This window comes from Crocodylus porosus, unplaced genomic scaffold (genome assembly GCF_001723895.1).
Source record: "Crocodylus porosus isolate Cpor-Errol unplaced genomic scaffold, CroPor_comp1, whole genome shotgun sequence".
In the NCBI taxonomy this organism is placed as follows: domain Eukaryota; kingdom Metazoa; phylum Chordata; order Crocodylia; family Crocodylidae; genus Crocodylus; species Crocodylus porosus.
Window position 1 is genome coordinate 1,222,643 of NW_017728905.1, and position 7,098 is coordinate 1,229,740.

General features: G+C 50.1%; 1 protein-coding gene across 1 annotated transcript in view; it reads right to left on the reverse strand.

The window, feature by feature from the left end:
* The window catches only part of ATP8B3 (ATPase phospholipid transporting 8B3), a 49,873-nt gene extending 43,271 nt beyond the window's left edge, over positions 1–6,602 (reverse strand). Inside the window, exon 1 of the mRNA XM_019556959.1 lies at positions 6,491–6,602. The gene's annotated coding sequence lies outside the window, so the exon portion shown is untranslated. The remainder of the gene's footprint in view (positions 1–6,490) is intronic.
* Positions 6,603–7,098: the final 496 nt, after the last annotated feature.

Sequence of the window (7,098 nt, forward strand, 5' to 3'; positions counted from 1 at the left end):
CCTACCCTGGGGGTATTCAAGAGAAGGTTGGATGTGTATCTAGCTGGGGTAATGTAGGCCCAGCACTCTTTCCTGCTTAGGCAGGGGGTCGGACTCGATGATCTATTGAGGTCCCTTCCAACCCTAGCATCTATGAATCTATGAGTCTCTACTTAATGCTAATGGCAGGTCAGATGCTTTTCTATGTTAACACCTTTTCTCCACGCCTATTGCTCACAGCAGAAGTTTCTATCCTCAGGTCACTTCCTACCGCTTTCTGTTAACAGCAAGACATCAAAAAATAGTTTTTTGTATCAGGCTTTTATTGATAATGGCGTACGGAAACCAAACCAAACCCAGAGTCGTGCATGGAAACTGCTGCTGCCTTTGAAATCTAAGTATTATCGTCCCATCTGCTCTATTTCTGGATACTTTATTCAACTGCTCCACTTCCCCCTGCATTGGTTTTAAAATACAAAGCACATCATAGACTTCTTGGAAGGAGAGGAAGAGCTGGACCAGGTCTATTGGCTTATGTCTTACTTGTCTGCCTGTCTGGGCACCAGGAACCCTTCAGAAATGTTGTATAAACTCCATCCAAATCTGCCCTGGCTTTGCCCATTGAAATAATACAGATCCACCACCAAGCAGAGGAACTGTTGGATGCTATCTGTAACGTCCCTCGGGTGAAGAACAGGCAGAGCTGGGCTATAGCAGACCCTGGCTCGGACTTTGCCATTATAACGAATGTTCATTGATTACATCAGTGTTTCTCAACCTTTTAGACTCAAAGCACCCTTCATAAGGCTTGAGGCCCCCCTCTGTACCTTTTGTGAATTGAGCAGCACCCTATTTTAAACATTTATCTTTTCATTACAGTGCAGGCCTAGTCATTACAGTGCCCATCTCCTTGTAGAAAGGCCAGACAGTATGGGCAGGAGAGCAGCCAGGCAGCTAGCCTGCACCTGCCCTTAACTACTGCACACTGGGAGCCTGAGCCTGCCCTTACCTGTTCATCTCCTCACCCTTCCTGTGGCACCCTGGTTGAGCATAACTGAATTACCCAATCCAGTCCACTGCCTTAGCCCAGGCTTATCCCCTACAATCCTCTTTCAGAGCTTTAACCAGGCTATTTATTAAATCTTTGCAGTGATCTCCAGCAGGAGAAAGTCCCTCATAGTCAACCTAATATGCCCCCTTGTTTAATTTTAATTCACCGACTCTTAATCATGTCCTCTCTGGTAGCCCCCTAAACTCCTTTCTGCACACGGATTACATGGCCCCGTTACCACCAAGTACAAGTGAAACATATCTATGCAAATCAGGCACCTCATTCCCAGCGACTTGCCCAAAGCCATACAGGGGGTCTGGGCACTCAGATCACCTAAGCCAGCCTCACTCTGTATTAGCAGTTTGCAAGTAGTTAACCTAATCCTGAGCCCCTGAACTGTCCATTAGCCAAGCTCTGGATTTTGTGGCCTACCTTTCTGGGACACCCCAACATGTCTGCTTTTCAGAAACCAGTGGGTAGCTGCCTCTGGGCCCATTTAAAACGGGCAGTGCCATCAAGCAGGGAGGGCTCTGGCTCAAGCCCCAGGAGGGCTGCGTTCTGTTCCCAGCTCTGCCACCGAGCAGAGCGGTGATGGTGAATGGGTTGCACCTGCCTCCCTTTGTCCGTCTTGTCTGTTTACGTTGTTAGAGACTATCCCTCGCTGTGTTTGTACAAAGACCAGCACAAAGGAATGGCAGCTGCTCAGACCTAATGTATAAGCAACAATAATCAGCTCTGGGAAGGTACAGAACAGCACATTCCCCTGGAAGAGCACGTCCTTAGCAGGGGACAGCATAATTGTATCAGGGGCCTGAGACTTCCTGGTTTTGTGCAGTCATTTGTATCTGTGAGTGGCAGCTGGACAACCCCACTGTTCCTGTTCAGCCACATTACCTGATCTTACCTCTGAAGCAGAGATTCAGGCCCTTGCATTTTGCTGTCTTGCCATCCAGCTAGCTCAGTTGCTAAACTACGCTAGGGGAAACGGACACCAGGGCTAGTACGAGGACGTGGGATCACGCTTGCAGCCCTGCATGGTGTCAGGCAATAAAGGCTGGACTTGTCCAGTGCAAGCAACTAGAAAATAAACGGCGAGCAGTCAATCCAAATCGCTTGATGGGGAAGCCGAACAGAGACCACAGAAGAGCAGAGGAATGGGACAGAAATAAAGGGGCATAAAATTCCCTGCAGGCAAACATCAGTTGCAAGACGGTGGGGGAAAGAGACTGCAGGGCCCCGCTATAATTCCTACAGCAAAGAGGCCATAGGACATCCGGACCCCAGAGCACTAGGTGCTGTACATCTGTGCAACCACAGAGAGCTCCTGTCCCAAGGGGATTGCAAGCAAAATGGACACAACAGACAAAGCAGGAGAGACCGCGATTGCCCCAGGTCAGAGGGACCTTAAACTAGAACCCACATCTGCTCAAGCCCATTGTAATGCCCCACCAACCAAGCCCTCCACCCTCTCTACACAAAGGGCTGGGGAAGGGAATTCATGTCCCACCAGTGCAGGGACACAGGAGAAGCAGTCAGTCAGTATCTGGAAAGGCCGGTGTAGCCTCATGGCATGATCCCTAGCTGGCACACGTGTGTTTCCTGGGCATTGCTGGTAGGCACTAAGGGGTCATGGCCCAGCGGTGAACAGAGACCTAGCTATCTGCATAAGCAACACAGGGTAAGATTTTCTGAAGTGTCTAAGGGATTGAAGACCCTTCAAAACTGTCTTGGGCACCTTTGCAAATAGGACCCACAAACTCTTGCCCTGGCACCTGTGGTCTTTCCCCTCAGCCAGTGATGCCAGACAGCGACCTTTTCCCACACCATTCGTACCACCTTTGTCCCATGATGTCCCTTATACAGGGACTGCCCGGCCGGTTCATATCCACCCCGATACTCCATATTCAAACCCAGCCTGAACTCTCTCTCCCTTCTTCCGCCCTGCCCGCATGTGATTAACAGAACTAATCACCCATCCTATTATTATTGCTGCTGCTTATTTGTACTGCACAAGAGCCCAGAGGATCTAACCAGCAATGAGAGACGATGTTAGACCCTGTACCTACATAGACCACAAAGGTTCCCAAAGCAAGCAATCAAACTCCAGTGACAGGAAAGGAAAGGAGCTGGGTGTCTTGGGGAACTAGCTGGGAACTCCAGAAATGTCAGTTCAGTTCTTGGTTCAGGCATTGATCTTCAGTGCAGCTCAGGGAAAGTCACTTCACCTGCAGTTTATCTCAGTGTCCCACCCAGGAAACCTCAGAGGGTCAGCAGGAGATGTGCCAATACTTCAGGCACAAGGACCTCAGCAGCCCTGGGAGCTAGAGCTTAAACTATGATGCTTGAATTCAACACCCCTTGCCACGTACCTGCAGGATTACCGTGCTGTAACCCAGTCCTACTGCATGCCTTTCCAACTCACCGGTCATGCCATAATTAAGGCTGTGCAGTCTCCAAGGTGTGAACTTTATCAAATTTCATTCTGCAGACCTGTCCTTGCTTACACTGGGCATAAATGCCACCCAGCTTCCTCAGTGTTACAGCATGGCAAATCATAGCCAATGCAGAGCAGCCCACAGGGCTGGGTTGGAGCAAAGGGCATGGGGCAGCTGTGGCCCTAGGAGCAGAGCAGGGACGTTGAAAGCTCGTCACATGCACCAGCACTTCATCCCATTCCAGTGGGGCTTGGGGAGCTGGACACAAGGCTGCCCCTGACCTCCACTCCTCCTTGGCCAGCTACAGAGGAGGGATCAGCCCGGGGGAAACTGCTTCCCCTCCAGCTCTGTGTTGTAGGTAGCCAAGGAAGGGAGGCACCCTGTAGTCCTTTACTGCTCTTCCCAGCTTCACCAAGCAATCAAGTGAGCTAACCATGAGTCTGAGAGACCCTTTACCATGAAAACAGTGACCCCGATATTGCACTACCAGTGCTTGTTTTCACACTCGTTATGAGAGCAAATGAACCCAGCAGCAGCGCAGGAAGGCAGGACTGCACGCTGACAGCCAGACCCTCTGCGTCAGGGTTTTCTAGGGCCCTGGCCGTCGTGCAGAGAAGTAGCTGCATTGACTTAAGTGTGAGGAAGGGCTCCCTGTATAAGAAGGGAGCTGGCAGGTAGGTCCCTGTCACTAGAAGTGATGCAGGGTGTCTGTCCTCATAGAAACAGGAATAAATGAATGGCACAATGCTCCCCACCTGTGTTACCCTCACACCCTTCCTACCACAACTCAGCCTTGCTATTTCCACTGCCCCCCTCTCCTCCTGCCCATTCATGATCACGAAACACAAATATACCCGAAGCCCAGCTGCAATCTCATGCGTTGTCAGTAAATCTTTTAAGAGGTCACTCCCATTATCCTCCAAACGGAGGCGTGGCAAATAACTTACCCCAGGTCACCCAGCAGAGCTGGGAATGGAGCTTATGCTCCTGATGCCCACTCCAGTGCCCTTGCCACCAGACTATGGCGTAATGGGATGTTCACCTAGCCTCATATCTTTCAGCGGTGAGAATGCCAGACCCCAGCAAGCAGTCCCTTACATGGCCGCCTAAGGTATATTACCTAGCACACAGGGAGCACATGCCAAGCAAAGGAATCACACACACCAGCCTGCCTCTCAGGCAGGAAGAAATGAAGTCCAGAGCCCCAGGACAGGATGCCGCCCGTTGAGAGCTTTTCTGCCTTCCTAGAGAGGAAGGGAGATTGGCTTTTCTTTGGCTTTGCCCAAAAGACGCCATTTGAACTTGTGAAATACAGCTTAGCCGCAGCCCTGGCACAGAGAGAAGGATGACTGAGCCCAGGAGAGGTTTTGTTCTGTAGCATCCAAGGAGTGGGAGCGAGGGCACTCTAGACTTAATGGTTAGACACTTCAGACCGTCTCTGCATTTACAGGATGGGCCTACACTGGGAGGCCCAGCAAAAGTGATCTGAATCAGCCAAATGTAAACTGAAAGTGGATTAGTTAAACTGCAGGAAGCCCTGCATAGGCACATGCTTATCCTGAACCAGCGTCCATGCAGGGAGTGCAGGCAGTTTAACTAACCAGTGTCCATTCAAATTGCCTTGCTGGAGTGCTTTTGCACAGTGTTTGCACTTCCAGATTTCTCCCACACAGGGAGTGAGCAGTGACAATAGCTGCTATAGAAACACTTATGGCCACTTGAAGGAAACCTGGGGAACTAACATGCCCAAATATAACAGTGACTTCATCGCAGTTGAGAGGGAAAGAGAGAAAGAAGGATGTGATGGCAGACAACAACTGTTAAAAGAATTTAAGAAGTGTCACGTAGTGTCAGACCAACGGTCCATCTAGCCCGGTATCAGTCTCAAACAGTGGCAGAAGTGGATCCTATAGAGGGGGAACCAGATAACCCCTATTCAGTACCCTCCCCTTGGCATTCACAATATTAATTTAGAGATGCCAGAGGAAACCTTTCCAAATGGTCTGTTCAATAGCTTTTAACAAATCTATCATCCATGAATTTATCCAGTCCCTCTTTTGAACTGGCCAAACTATCTGCCTCTGCCACATCTTACAGCAGTGAATTCCATGAGTTAACTACACATTACATAAAAAAGTACTTTCTCTTGTTAGTTTTAAACCTGTCACCGACTAATTTCAGTGGGGGCCCCCTAGTTCTCGTATTCTGGGAGTTGGTGAACAACAGTCCCCTGGTCACTTGGTCCACACCCTTCATGATTTTTCCCCTCTAGCCCTCTCCTTCCTAAGCAGAAGACTCCTAGCCTTTTCAGTCTCTCCTGGCATAGCAACTGCTCCACGCCCCTGATCATTTTGGTTGCCCTTCTCTGCACCTTTTCTAGTTCTACTACATCCTTTTTGGATATGTGGGAACCAGAACTGCACACAGCATTCAAGATGGTCATTGCATTCACTGGATTCAATGGGAAAGGCAGTGTTGAGACCTGCATCTGATAAAGTGAACACAGGATCAGGACAGCTTATACATCTCTGATTTAGTTGGTCTATAAAAGTGCCTCTCTATCCTGACTTCAGGCTAACAGAACTAACCATGTCTCTGTTCAATGGGAATACCCTCGTCCATAGCTACCCTGCACCTGAACCAGAATTCAACAGCTTTTCTGCCATTCTTTTGATGATATAACCACCCAGTTAAAAGCTATAGGTCTTCAGTAGCTGTCTCCCCTCTGCCCTTACCACAGCCACCCCTATGAGCTTCATAACATCAACTCCAACTTGACTCCACATGGAAAGCCAATGTGCAGGATTCCCTAGTCTCCCACACAAAGGCCCCCCCAATGCTCCCACTCCCCCACCCGGCTGGGGAGGTTATCATCGTGCTTGTTCGAACATGTCAGAAAGGCCAGTTGCCACCTCCCGCTCTGGTCCCCAAAGGTCTCATTATGCTGCTGCTGGACAGCAACACTGGAGACATGAACCATAACAGATCTATAAATGACACTAGCAACCCGGGCCCTTCTGCTTACCCAGCTCCAGGGTCTATTTGGATCCCATTGCAGATCATAACCCTTCTGTCCCTTGCACCCTGAAGAGACCAGGAACCGGGGGGAAGAAGAAGACGACTGGAAAGGTACTCAGTGGCACCTGTTGCTTTTAAATACAATGGAGAGAGAGAGAGGGAAAGAGGCAGGGAGTGGGGAGGGCCATGCTCCTCCCAGAGTCTCTGTAGGAGTGGAGAGCAGAGGCTGCCGACAGAGCCTGCACAGATCGCTTCTCTCCAGCCCTGCATACAAAACCCTTTCATCCCAGGTCAGCCCTCGCGCTCCTGCCACAGCAGAGACAGCTGGGGCTTGTGGCAAGTACTCTAGAGGCACAGAGAGCTCGCCCAGCCCACACCTCCTCCCCAGGCTCCTCTGGGACAGCACTGTTGTTTCTTCTTTACATAACAGACAATCCCTCGCTGGAATGAGCTGCCTTGCTTTGGCGAAGAAAAGATCTGGCAGGGATCTTTCTGCCCCACCTGTAGGGAATCCTTGAGCAGACCCAGGCCCCTGGCTCTTCACTAACCAACCTCTCTCCCCTATCCTCTGCCAGGCAAAGGCCACATAACAGCTGGGATCTATTTCTTCAATTC